The sequence below is a fragment of the Mauremys mutica genome, chromosome 14, assembly GCF_020497125.1.
Source record: "Mauremys mutica isolate MM-2020 ecotype Southern chromosome 14, ASM2049712v1, whole genome shotgun sequence".
Lineage (NCBI taxonomy): Eukaryota > Metazoa > Chordata > Testudines > Geoemydidae > Mauremys > Mauremys mutica.
The window spans coordinates 18,401,086-18,416,049 of record NC_059085.1 but is presented as its reverse complement, the minus strand read 5'-3'; the positions used below and the strand labels follow the sequence as shown (position 1 = coordinate 18,416,049).

The 14,964-nt window shown below is 37.4% G+C and overlaps 1 long non-coding RNA gene across 1 annotated transcript; it reads right to left on the bottom strand.

The window, feature by feature from the left end:
• Positions 1-2,218: 2,218 nt before the first annotated feature.
• LOC123349548 lies at positions 2,219-13,748 on the bottom strand. Its single transcript, XR_006573575.1, has 3 exons — positions 13,601-13,748; positions 5,359-5,555; positions 2,219-2,336 (listed from the first exon to the last, which is right to left on the bottom strand). It is a non-coding gene; the product is annotated as an uncharacterized LOC123349548 (long non-coding RNA).
• Between the last annotated feature and the right edge of the window lie 1,216 nt (positions 13,749-14,964).

Sequence of the window (14,964 nt, the reverse complement as noted above, 5' to 3'; positions counted from 1 at the left end):
ACCTGAATACGTCTAAATACTCAATACTCACTGCACAAATGTGCTAATGGGTAATCCCAGGTTAGGCTGAATACCCAGCATTTCTCTGGATAGTCACAGCTCACTTTCAAACATTGCTCCCTATTTAAAATAAAGAGGAAAAGTAAAGGTAAATCATTCCAAATGTATGTTGATTGCAGAAGGGACTTTCAAAAGCACCCGTTGAAAGTCAATGAGAGTTAGGTCCTTTAGATGCTTTTGAAAGATCTCTCCTTAGATTAAGTTTATGATACTATTTAGTAAAGTCTGCCTTTTGGAACTCCTGCATTCATTCATCTTCCCCGTTATGTTTGACACCCAATTGCATTTGTTACTGGTTTAACTGGTTAGTATATGTCAGTAATGATTTATCACACCAGCCTCAGGGTTTATGAAAACCATGTTTAAAAATTTGAACATAAAAAAAAAAGCTTTCAAATGGTTTAACCTTTATTTATTTATGTATGGCTCTATACTCTCGGAGGCTGCTAATCCCCATTATAAAGTAACAATGCATTTCATTTATTGACAGGGAGATTATTGCTTCTAGTGTTTCTCATTATCCCCCATATCACAAATGAGTAAATCAGACTGTCAGCCCAACCAAGGTTAAAATCAAGAAGATGCATTTTAAAAAAGATTCTGTACATTAAAATAAATAAAACAAAAAACAAAAAAACCACCAAACCTCCATCTATGGAAAAGAGTTGTTAATTCATCGAATTTTGTGGATTCCATGAACTGATAAGCTCCAGAGCTCAGGCATCTCTGAAATTAAATTAGGTTTCAGAAATGAATATTTCATCTTTAAGATACTGTTGCTTGGAGACCTGGGAAAGAAAATGTGATTTAACACAAAGACATGGCAGTTAGTTACAAGGGGCATCGTTTTCCACTCCAACAGGCTCTGGAACGTACCATAAAATGCCCATGACAAAACACTGTGTCATGAATGTAAACGAATGTGTGTTGCACACAATTTATTTGAAATACCTCCATTTTAGCCTATTTACTTCAACATCAAACAGTTCATTCTAACAATATGAACAAAAACACTTGAAGGAAACGCACAATTAAAGCATAGTACAAGTGAAACTTTTATCACCCTACAGCAAAATGTCTTCAGGTATGAAAAGTCATAACCCCTCTCATTCTTTCCTGATCAGTTTACTCCTGCTTTTCAGCTTCTTTCTTTCTAGCCAAAGCTTATGTTAAAATGCCCCGGCACAACTGTATGTTTGGTTTTACATAGATTAATCTCTTTCTTCCCAGTTCCCCCCTCACCCCCACCGCAATGAAAGCATCAGTTTTTAAACATGACCACTACAAGCTAAAAATGTCCTGGGTACCAGGCAATAAACAACAACAAATAAATATACTGAAGGAACAGACATTACTGGCATCCTTCCATGCCCTGGAAAGCAAATGTGTATGAAATATCCAGTCTTCGTTGCCAGAATTAAACTTGAGTCCTCCACTAAGTGATCCTTACAATTCAGTTGTAATTTTGTTTCTGGTATGCAGGATTTGATAGCTCATTTCATACAGAACCAGGCACATAAGAGACGGTTACTTTCCTGTGAATAATTTTTACTCAGTGTATAATGTTGTGAATAATCACCTTTTTTTTAAAACAGAGAAAAAAAATCTAGAATTACATTTATTTGCCGTATATTTGAACATTGGTATACAACAGGTTGATAAGCTATCTGTTCACAAAGTGAGTGCCGTCTTACAGACTCTAGTTTGATTATAGAATCAATCTTAGCTGTCTAACTATCTCATTTAAAAAAGAAATTGAAGGGGGGAAGAAGGCATGCACTTCTAAATTTAGAGGGGAGTGCTTTGGGAATCTCCTGAAGATAGAAGTGAAGTCTGAATTAATAGAGAATATGTTTTTTTCCATATTGCAAATGCAGTGAACTGATCACATGAGATAAGGTACTCTCTTGGAATAAATGACAAACAGTAATTCTTCCTGGCAGAAGGGAAACTTAATTTTTGCAAAATAAGTTTTCAAGCTGAAGGGGATTCAGAGACCAATACTGAGTGGGGGGGGGGGAGTGTGTTGGCATGAATACTAGAAATCTCCCCCCGGCCCTTGTGTTGCACTTTCTCAGGGAATATCACCATCTCCCCAGTCTGGTATATTGTCCCAGAATTAGCTTCCAATTCCTCCTCCACCAAAATTATTCTCTAGTCCTCTGCAATTATTGATGTTTGACAAGTACCGTGCTTTGCTTTCTTCACCATCTGGGTCCACCTCTATTGTACATTCTGTTGATGTGTTTTTAAATAAAATATTTGTTGACTTTTTCCTAGATGAAAAAGCATAGATTAGTAATTACCGTATTAGTAAAGCAAAAAAGAGAAAGGATATTATATGTGATCAGAAACATTTCACAAGCTCCAAAAAGCCAAGCTAGAGAAAGCGCAGTTCATATTATACAAAAATGGGATATCTAGAAAATTAGCCATACTAAAAAAGGTTAAAGTGGCAAAATCTGATACCTTTACTCACACTGAGTAGCACCGTATTCCACATGTAGTTCCACTGATACCATAGGGACTACTCAAGGTGCCACTATTCAACATCTGTATGAGTAGGAGAATCTGCCCCTTGCCCAATATTATATTGGTGTTATCCCTGCAGTCCCTACACTGGCATTATGAAGTCAATAGGAATATTCCTGGTGAAATGACTTCAAGGTCAAACTCTTCAATGACCAAGTTAAAAAATCCACAGTTTCCCCCAGTTGCTCCCCTTTTTCCACTTCATGTGTTCTATTCCCTATCCCCCCATAGGGGTTCAAATTAGCCCGAGTTATGTTTTGCTTAACTTGACAGGTTAAAACACTTAGCTGGTATAGTTGTTTGTGTATATATCACATCTTCATATAGCTGAACTAGCCTATTGATTATTTGGCTTGTGTGAAGTGCTGTTGATAAGACACTACGGACTCTACCTGTTCTGAAGTGGTGTAAGCACAAACCTTAAACCGTTGCAATGTCTCAATACAAGCAACTGAAAACTGCAATTCCAGCAGCAGATAAAACACAAACTATATTAAGAACAGTTGTCTCATGCATCCCAGATGGGATGTGTCAGTGCTTCACTCAGTTCCTTTTCTTTTTCTGAAATCTGATAAGCGACCTCAGGCAAATTGACACCCCACAGTTCTACCCAGCCCCAAATATAATATACCAATTGTCGTGGAAAAATTGACCACACCGTTGATTTTGGGTCAGACACACTGAGGCACCTTTATTGATTACCAATATGCATAAAGGGAAGGTCAACGTGGCCCCCATGCAAGAGGGTCTGTTGCCTTGGGGTGGTTACATGGTTCCAAGTTATAAAGGTAAAAACCGCAACGCGTAATCATGCATTACAAATCTTATCAGCCTTATTTGGTATTTTTATCAGCAAGCCAATCAGAGCCCCTCTGGGGCCGTGACTTGGACCCCCTACCATCTAGGGGTTTTCCTGTTGTCTCTAGAGGCTCCTCTCTTTCGCCACGTCCCCCCTGTCTTGTGATACCTTCTCTTGCATATCTTGCGTACTAAATTACTTAATGCAATTATTGGTTTTTCCATAGCTAACAAGCTGTTATTTTAGGTCAAGTTACCCAATTACCAGTAGGCGTGGGTTCCTCTTTTTCTCCTGTTGGCCTTTTGATTATGCCATACAGGCTTCGAATTGTGTCACACAAGCTCTTACAAATCTTACTAATGCCTTAAGGTCAAATTGGCCTGCAGTGGCCTTCTGTTACCTATGCCCAGCTAACTTAGCTTGGGGCAGACAAGACACAGTTTCAGGGTAAACGCAATCTGGGGTATGTGGGGTCCCTGAAAATCCCCATCACTATCAAACCAAAATAAGCCACTTACACTTTCATTGACTTCTAGTATCAAGACAAATTGTGAACTAAATGCACAATTTTTAAAACATACATTTAAAAGTCAAATTGCTGTGGCAATTCTATTTAGTTCTCACTCTCTTTTTCCACCAGATGTTGTATTTTTTCATTATTCAGGACAGGATTTTAATATAAATAATAATCTAGGCAAGCAATTCCATTATTTGGGATTTCTAATATTCATCTCTCTTTGCCATGAACCATTGAAGCCACTAAAAGTTACTGCAAGTAGTCAGTATTCTTCTCCCTGTGATATCACCCTGGGGGATGTTCAGTAGTATAATGGGTTGCAACTCTCTTCTCTCTGATATGTCTTCATAATTGGAGATTCAGCAATGTAACTCTTTCAGAGCTCATTTTTACTACCATACTGTTCTTACTTTTAGCAGATTCTGAATGATGTACTGTACAGCCTATTATACTCAGTAATTTCAGCTGATAGAAACAAACTAACCATTGTGGTAGATGAGCACACTCATTTATACACTCAAAGGATATTTCCATAAGTCCCAATTTGTTAAGTGCATTCAGTTATGTATTCAGGCTAAATCCTACCTAAATTTCAGAACTTATTAGCATAGTCTCTTAGGACCCGATTGTGCACTAACAAAAATCAATGGCAAAACTCTCACTGACTTCAGTGGAATAGAATCAAATTCATAACCTATGATGTCAACAGTTACACAGAAAGCACATGGTAACCACAAGCAGTGGTGCACACTGAAAGGTAAGGAGCCAGTACTTCTCTCTGTTACCCATATGTAATTATCAAATAGCCTCACCCATGCAACGGAAGGTAGAATTGGGCCTGCTGCAATCAATGTATCCTATCAATATCAACTCACTGAAATACTGCAATGAAAACATAGGAAAATATCACAATTACACTAATGGCTATTTTTTTAATGCTAACCATTGCAGAAGATCTTCAGGCAATAGAGAGCATGCCAGCTAAGGTCATCATCAGTGAGGGTCATCATAATAATAGGGACAAAGTAACTGCCATTCTGGATCAGATTAGTGGTCCACCTAGTTCAGTATTCTGTTTCCAACACTGGCTAGTGCCAGCTGCTTCAGAGAAAGACGCACAAAGTAAGGGCAATTTTTTCTTAACCTCCACTAGTTGGAGGTTGGTTGGCTTATGCCTTGAAGCATGAAGATTAATCTTCATACACCTTCAAGAAGAGACAAAGAAAGAAAGATCTCCTGCTCACTTAAAATAAGTAAATAACTTGATTTTTGTAAAGACAAAATGAAGAATAATGGCATTGGTAATATCAATCCTGTTAATAACCTGCAAAATGCAGAAGAAGTGAAGTTTTTTACCCACAAAAGTTTATGCCCAAATAAATCTGTTAGTCTTTAAGGTGCCACCGGACTTCTTGTTGTTTTTATTAAAACACAGAATGTTAACACTCACGTTTTCAATGGGAGTAGAGGCCTATAACAAACTATTTCATTTCAGTGATGAAATGTGAAGCATTCCAGAGCAGCCACGTTCACTGTGTAGCTAAATAGAGTTCAGCTACTTTTGTTCGTAGGGATTATAGTTTCAGAGGGCTTGGAAATTCCTCCTCCTGGATGATATTAGAATGATCTTTGTTACCGAGAAGTAGCCTAGATTTGGAGAAAGAATAGCTTTAGACTCAATTTATTTTTTTAAGACTCTGAAATGACAAGGGCTATTATTTATACATTTTGTATAGTAATGTAAGTTCTGTTCAGACATTTATTATGGTATATAGAAAATATAATTCCTACACATGAGCTCTGATAAAGTAACAAAAGGAATCGACTCTTTAGTCTTAATATTCCCTTTTCATGCTTTTCTTTAAAATAACTTTACTACAGCAGTTTCCCGACCATCTTGCACTGGTTCATGTAGTCACTAAGTGCAAGATTTTGGCCTAAAGGTGAATCAATCTTTCTTTCTTTCCCTTCCCTGGAAAGGGTTGTCTTTTCTTTACTGGTTCTTTAAATTATATAAAATATTTATTTTCTTTTTATTGACCAATTTCCATGTCAGGGATATTTATCCTACAGCAATCCTTCACATTTGTGAAACATAACTGAAGAGTACAGACAATAAATAATTTGACAAAAAACATTAAGCTTCAGAGCAAAGTTCAACGTTTTTGTTGAGTAGGTCTCTACCAGACCAGATTATGTTTTAAATGTTTTCTTATTTTCAGATTTTCTCCTGAGGTTATGAGAATACCTTATTGCATCTCTGCCTCAAAGCTGAAGTGCATTTAAAAAGAAAGAAATAGATTAAGGTTTTGGTTTTTTGTTTTCGTTTTTTTACACTATAATGAATCCAAATGTGCATTTCTCTGGAGAACCTTTGTCCCAGCTTGTCTCTGCAGGATATATTTAGGGACTAGGCTAAGAATTGTGTCTTTAGGGTAGGCATTCTTTGCTGTAATAAATTGGTTGGTAAAATGAGAAACCTGTTCTGTCCTTCCATGCATGGCAGGGTCATGTACCATGTTTTCTGAATAAAGCTCTAATACCATGTGCAAATCTGTAAGATAATTTGTTTTGAAAGCAGGTGATTATTTTATCAGTTGCTACTTCCGCTCTCACTCTCCCCCAAACATCAAAGAAAAGAACTCTGTACATTTGGTGATAGAGATTGTCCCTAACTGTCCTTTTCTGTGTTCTCACGAAATGGATTTCTGCCTCATATCTCCGTAAATCTCAGAGACCAAAGTGAATTCATAGGAACACCTAATGTAACATAATGCAGCATGACTGATGAAACATGGCATGCTGCAGTACTAGCCAATATCTAGTTTTCTGAAAACTGGCCTGAAATGAATCACTCTGCCCAGAAAGTTTAAAATAACAACCACATTTAATGAAAACAAAAATGTGGTTGTCCTTATGCAATTCTCTTCTCAGATACTTAGCAAGTTGGATTAGTAGGTACCTGGTAAGGATGTACTCAGAGCTCTCACACTTATGATGAACATTGATTTTCCATAGATTTCCAGAATGCCCTGTTAACAAGAATGGGAGCAGTGTGTCTATAGGGCAGGTCCCTGCACTCTATGATCAAAACTGGCCCATCTTGCAAGATTTGGGTCCAGACTAATTTTGAAATCCTCAAATGTTGGGAGCATTTGGACTGAGCATTCTCTCCCGGCCCATTTCTAATTTTGAATAAGATGAAGGACACTGAGCTGAAAAAGAAATGTCTTTTCTTTTCCTACTATATTGGTGCCAATAATCACTTAGATTATTAAAACTGAAAGCATTTAAAAATCCAATTTACTTCTCACACCCTTTGTATATACCCTGTATATATTGTATATCTTTCCCACTTCTCATAGTTAGGACAATGAAAAATCAATTTAACTTCACTTAATGTAGGGTCAGTTTCATCTTCAAATTTTCAGTAATGCAATGTGTGAGTTACACACGTTACAAAGGAATGTTTATTCACAGACAGCTGTTTCCATGAGAATACTTTTGAAATATCATGGAAGTATTTTGATTTGTCTCATGGTTTTGTAAAAACGTTTTTTAAAAAAATCTACATTTGTGGCTATGTTGGACAATGTCCCTATGTAAGACAGAATTGTATTCATCACAAAATGACTGGCCCTACATTAAACGACAAAGCAAAACTAGCTGTAAAGAAAAATTAGTGGGTTAAATCTGTCTTTACTCTTCTAGGGCTACATTTTCCATAAGTGGGCAAATGATGAGTTTGGTCCAAGTCCTATTGAAGTCAACAGAAGACAATGGAAGTCTTGACTGCAGCAGGAGTTTAATTGGTCCCATATTTATGGCAAAAATTAGGGACCGTATGGCCCAATGGATGTTCAAACAGAGGCATGTAAATTAGGTATAAACACTAGCTTCAAAGCAGGTTCAAATTTGCACAGGTAGTTTTGCTCCTTTGAAAAAAGTGGATGGAAATGGGGGAGAATATATTTTCTCATATTCAGCATTCTATTGATTGAGAAAACATTCAGGCAGTTACAAATATGCATTCATATTTACAGACCAATTAAAGACATGACTAAGTAACTGATAAGGTTGATTTGATATGCTTCATTTAGGGTTTAAAAGGCATAGGAAACCTTGTGACACTAGGAGAGAGAGGGGGAGATTTAAAGGGATTTATGCTTCCCTAACAGGATTTGCTTTAGATCTTAACAGAGGAATAGGTTTTTCATCAATATAAAGTTGACAAACTTTATTTAATCTCTTTGAGGAACATAAATTGGAGCAGACTAGTGATGAACAAAGTCTGTTTCAGAGCCATCTAAGACTCTGTTTTATGACTGAGACTTTCTACAGCTTTCTGGTCTCTCTCTGTTGCATCTGTTCAAACCTTGCACTTCTTTCCATTGACTTCAATGGGCTTTTGGATTGGGCTGTAAGCATAAATCCTAAAAACAAAAGGCCCTTGCTCAGCATACTGCTAGGCAGATACTTAACTTTAAGTTCATATATACTCCCAGTGAAGTCAATGGGACCAGTTACTTTCACCACTTAACATGTACTTGGCCCCAGGTAGGATATTCACTCACTCCCAGGCATAAAGGGCAAGGATGGAAACTATTTTAAACAGAACATTTTCACAGGCTCAGTATTTCCCGCTTTCAAGATGAACCTCTCGACTTTGCTTTGACATTAATTTCTGATAAATGCCTCAGGTTTACCTTGGCATTTAACAAAGCAGCAGGAGACCATTATCCTGTGACAACGTTCTATTCCACTGATACTCTCTCTTAATTGGAGATAATTTCTCTTCCTCTGAAAATGTTTGGCAAGGTTCCCCATCAAAACTATAGTGTATCTAAGTTGTAAGCTTTAATAAGATAGGGAATAAAATACCCAGAGCAGATGTAAATCAAATCTTTTCCATCAAGTTGTAGAAAACAAGCCTGTTGTTGCAGCCATCAGTGTGTGAACCCCAGCTTTTAATTATTTATACAAACTACTTACATGATGGGATACTCACTAGGAGGGGCAGTGTTAGTGATTATATCAACCATGAGAGAAAAAAACCAAAGAAATAATGTAGTCATGGAAACAAAGGTGGAAAGCATTTTAGTTTCTCTTAAAAATAAATGGAAAAGTAGCATCAAAAAGGGAAGCAGAAATACATCTTGGAAAAAAACGAGGTGAAGACAGCAGATCTGGTTTTGCAAGAAATTTGGAGGAAGTGCCCCCAACTCTTTCTAATCCAGACTTTTGTCCTTTGCCACCCAAGACAGAAAGCTTTTTTGGCACTCCCCAGCTCCCAAGATGACCAGTTGAGCAAAAAAAGCAATGTGGTCTGTTATCCTACTTCCTCCCCCACCCGTAAACTCAAACGTTTTCACCCAGGGCAACCACCCTGCTTCCCTGCTAATGATAGTAAGTCGGAAACTGGGCTATCATTCATGTGTGACGCTCACACGTAGGTCCCAAGTGTGCTTCACTTTAGTCTCTTTAGTAGCATCAGTGAAGTCAATGGCCCTACTCAGATGGTTAAGTGCTTTGCTGGGTCAGAGTCTGGCTGATGTCTAAACCTCAAAAAGACGAACTTGTTGAGCTTGAAAAAAATGTATCCCACACAATCTGGGTTTCTTTGGAATGGAATAGGCCCAGAAAGAGAGGTTAGATTCTTCCACGAGATTTACAGCACATCTTGATTTTCACTCCTGTGCTCTTACTTCAAGAGCAGGTTTGCAACCTTTCCACGTAGAACTGTGATTTTCTCAGAGCTTTTAAAGTGAGTTGGCCATGAAACCCACCTCCTACAAGGAAAATGAAGGTGCTGCAAGATGTAGCCTTGTGATTATTAGGTGCCACCCTTTCCTCTGAGTCAAAATGGCTCAATACCCCAGTACAGGATTAGCAGTGCCTTGCAATTATTGAAAATTTCTCTCTAATTCTCCCAATAGTGCAGACCAAATTCCATGTTGCCTAAATAAATTAGATTCAATTCAAGAGTTTCCTGTCCCAGACCTCTCTGTTGTCTTCTATTGATGTGTTGCATTTCAACAAGGGATGAAGATATTTTTAAGTGTATATTAACACCAAAAAAGACTATCTGACCCATATAGCAGATCTGTGTTATTTATTTGCTGAAGTGGCCTAACAGCAACTCCTGTGATAAATTTAGGCTCTCCTGAAAAAGAGGGCATCCAACAGGCACTGTTAATGCATATAAAAAGGAACGTAAATGAGCATATTTCAGTCTCTTAGCTGGCTGTTTAGAAAATGACTATATCTCTCTAAGAAATATCCTTGCATAAATATTTCCTGTAGAGCCTTAAAATTAATCTCTTCTGTAAACATACATATCTTACAAGCAGGGGTACCAATGCATGTACAAGAGACACCCACAATGTTTGCAGAGGGAGTAACTGAGCACACACAGAGGGATATTTCCCCTTACAGGACAATATGTTGCTATAATGTCCGTTTGTGCAATCTGGAGCATTCCAAGAGAAAATGAAGTGCTTTTCAGAATTATTGTTCTTACAGCCACATAGTACTAATTTCTCTTGTTTCCCAAATCCCGGCCCCACTTATGTGATGTTAGGCTGGGATCAATGGGGGAAAACCTACTTTTCCTACCATTCAGAAGAACATTTCCCCTCTCTGTCCATTCCTCTCTGCCTTCAACCACACCTGCCAGAGATAATAATGGAGAAAAACTGGGAGCTCAACAAAAGCTACACAACTGTGTGTATTGCAGCTCTGCTCCTGCTGTTTTATATGGGAGAGCAGCTACATATATGGCCCTACATGAGGTGAAGTTGATAACATAGTAGGTTTCTGCATCCCTCACCAACTGGGTTGCAGGTGGCTATCCTTTGAAAGAGGAGGATAGGAATGGAAAGTGAAAGAGAATGTGTTCCTGACAATGGTACTGCCCATCAGCTATAGGGGAGCCAAGCACTGCTCTGCGAGAGCTCTGGATGGGTTCAAAGATTTTTGGATATTTTAAAGTCAATGTGATCTTGAATTCTCTGTTTCAAGTGGATACCCCTGATTCTATGACACTGCTTATTGCCAGGATGCAACTACAGCTGCCCTTCCTCCCTCAACAATTTGACTCACAAAGACTACAGATAACAATTGCTTAACTTTAGAGGTGGGCCACCACCTCCCAGCCCCATCCTATCTCTTCTAAATGTTGCTCCTGATTACAAACAGGCTCATTAAAAAGCTTTGAATCAGCCACCAAAGCTGTAACAGGAGAAATTAGACTGAAAACAGAAAAAATGATTATGAATATCATGCTTCCATTTGCTCCTAAATTCAGCTGACACTTCTCTCTCCAGACTGAATATATTTTATAATAGAACATTTAACAATATGAATGCCACCTTAAAATGTACAATAATGTTAGACTTTGAGTGTCATGGACATGGTAATTTATAATGAATGAATTGTATTCATAGGCTAGAGTCTGGGAGTTCAGATTTGTCTATTTCAGTTAGCTTTAACTACCTGGTTTAGTTAATCCTCCTATTTCAGCAATACTAAAAAGGAAAAACACACTTTGTTTACAGAAATGGCAGAGATTTTTAAAAAATGGGTTTATCTTAAAATACCAGAACAAAAACAAATCCCAAACCTCCTTTATCTACTGATTTTTTAAAAAGCATTTAAATTAGTGGCATTTCCAATGCTGTAGACTTATAGAATTTATATGTAAACAGTATAAATCTATGTTGCTATTGTAGGCATATGCAGTGCAAACATTTTATCTAGACCAAAGTTTGTCGACTGAATCAGTTCCTTAGCACATTGTACTTGATGCTGTGTGTCACCTGTCTCTTGTTTGTCTATAGATTAGCACAAAAACGTCATTGCAAACTAAGTGAATAGGGCACAGACTAAGCACCTGCCACTTTTAAAACTCTTTAGAAGACTCTCTTGTTTATTTTGTAAGCACCCAGGGGTGCAGTTAAATAACTGCATTGAGACAAACAATACTGGTGATGATTAAGGAGGCTTTTCACATGAAAATTCACTTCAGAAAAAATGTTTTGCAGATGCACTGAAGAAAACTGTATCACTAAGAAGCACTCAAAATACTTTGGTGGACCAAAACACCTTTATTTCTCTCCTGGCAATCTGCCAAGTTCACTGTCGGCTTGAAAAGAATTCTATAGCTGGAGGCTAAAGCAGAAACTGCAATGATTTAAAAGAGAATTGGCTACAGTAAGAATGATAATGCACCATATCGTTAAAATGCAACCGGCATCTGAGCCTCCCTACAGCTCTCGAAAATGTGCTTACTCTTCAACTATTCACAGCGAAAGATGCAGAAACAATTGAAATCACAAGATATTTAAAAAAATGTATAAATAACTTAGAAAAGTAGTACATGTAGAATCATTTGCTGGTTGTGCTTTTACAATAATGATGCATTAAACATGGCTAGATTACAAAGAAATAGATACGGAAATATATAACTACATTTAGCGCCACATTCATTTACTTCAATTAAACAGATACCAAATGAATTATTAACGAGGGTCCACTGACTTTAAAGCCTTATTTAATCTGTGAGCCTAAATACACATCTAAATGTTATAGGCCTGATAATATTCACATTTTAATACTTGGAGTCTCATCAGCTATTTTCTAAATTGTTTGGTAAATTAGACTTAAAATCTTTGCATCAAAACCTTGAATAGTGGTCTCTGGGTGGCTGTGTTTCAAGAGTAAGTATTGTAGACTATAACTCTGTTTTTACTATGAAGGAAGAGTTTATAATGGCCTTCAGTGACTTTACATAAGCTATATCTGAATAACAAACTCTATCTTAAAGAGATAATACAAGGACCTGATTTAGAAAATTGTGCAGTTATTTTTGCAGGTCTATAAGCAAAACTGGTGCACAATTGGATGTCTAATTTACACATGCCATTTCATTGCACATACAATATACCCAATTAGACAATTACCCATCTGCACAAGCAACTGTGATGATTGCGACCAGTTATACAACTAAATATCCCAACAATATAGATCTTGCACTAGGCATTTACAAATTATGTCAGGTGCCATAGCAACATGATTACAAGTTTCCTTCAATTTGTAGAGCTGAGTAAATAATTAACAGTGAATAATTTACTAGACAAAATTAGCCTCTTTTTTCTGCTCATGACATATCCATGAGCAAATTTTATTTTTCTCAAATGTATTCACTATTCAAATCAAGTGGAGACACACATCTCCTCCCAGGATTGGACCATCATGCATTATGACTCCATACAAGAAGATATGCAGGATGTGGAAACCAAGCAAGAATATGGAAAACCAAGCCCTTGACATGGTGAGACCTGAGGATTATGGAATACTCTTATTTAAACATTTCAAAATAGTCTCTGGTCCAGGCCAACAAGAACCTACCAATCATATAGGATTTTTGATCACCACAGCTGTCAGTTATGAAAAATTGACTTTCGTTAAAAGCAACAAAACTGGGATTTTCAGACGAGGCTAAGGGAGGTACCATATTTCTAATACTCCAGTCTCAGCCACAGAACTACTATTTCCTTTAGCTGTACCCCCTATGAATGCTGTTGAAAAAGCTTGGCTGGTAGTAAAATATTTATCTCAGTCACAAGAATGAGAACAATTCAGTTACCTTAGAATACTCCAAAGGCATTGAGTTTTTAGTGATAGCTACAGACCTGGAATCTTCAAATCTCGCTTCTTGCAGGAAGTCAAGTGTCTTTTAAACAGGAGCTGAATATTATTCAATGGGATCCACACTGCAGGGCTAATGGAAACTGAATGCTTCAGGCCCATATATTTAGTGGACAAAATTCCAGTTTCATAAACACTAGTGGTGAGAAATAGAACAGTGAGGTTAGAACCAATAGCTCTTCAGGCAGTTATATTAACCATAAAATGAGGGCAGTGGAAAATTGTATATAATTTCTCCTTTCATTTCTTTTGTATGGGTATTATAATCCTTTGTATTGGTGTATTCTCTGGAAAATCTTAAAAAATAAGAATTTGTGGGAACAAGCAGAAAAACACTAAAGTCACAAGCTTAAAAATAAATAAAGAAATTCTAAAGTCTCAGGTAAAATAAAAATATACTTTATACAGTATAATATGCCATCATGAGCATGCTTTAGTGCAACTGGAAAATACTATAATTTGGAAGATTTACATTTTTAGCCCTGGCAGGCCTAAAAACATATCCAGCTTCTTACGCAGTAATTGTTCCATCCTCCAATACCCAGAAGCCTAGTAAGAGGCTAGACACCCTATTATTATGGACCGAGTTAACAAACATACATGGGCATATTCCTTAGAACATTGGTATTCATTTGATGCCTCCCTTCATTTTGCTTGTCTATTCTAGTCTGGTTAGCAGGCAGAAAATGGAAATTCTCTAAGCACTTTGTTGCTGTGAGCTACCCTGTGAACTAGTTGACATTTTTGGGAGCCTTCCATTTGAAATGCAGCCATCTCTCTAACAGGATGTAGTAATACTGACTATAAGTCAATAATAACTCAACAAACGAAAGTTTAGGATATGTTGACTAAAGTCAACAGAGCCTTTACTGGTAAGGTACAACTTGAGGGTAAGCGCCCAGCCACACTTAAGCAAACAAAGGTTTGGTCAAGGCATCTTGAGACTTTAATCACCTTGGTGACAATTACCATCATATCGCAAGCCTTTTTCCTTCACAAGGGAAGGTTATTGGAAAAACTGGTTTTGACCAATTCCACCTGTCCTTGGATTCCACCAATTTCTTTGATCTCTATCCATCTGGGACCTGACAAGGGAACTGAACTGAGTCTATAGTGATAAATATGGATGAGACTTTAAAGCGGATAATGATAAAACATCCATATTGGTTTTATTACAGCTATCAGCAGCTCCTTGATTCAACACTGACATCACAGGGCCTTGATTTAACATTGGCATCACTGATATCATTGAAATATGGACAGCACTTTTATACCATTGACACCGTCGATCACAACCTTTTGATTGCATTGTCGACTTGCCTTTGAGATCTAGCACCAGTGGCTAGAC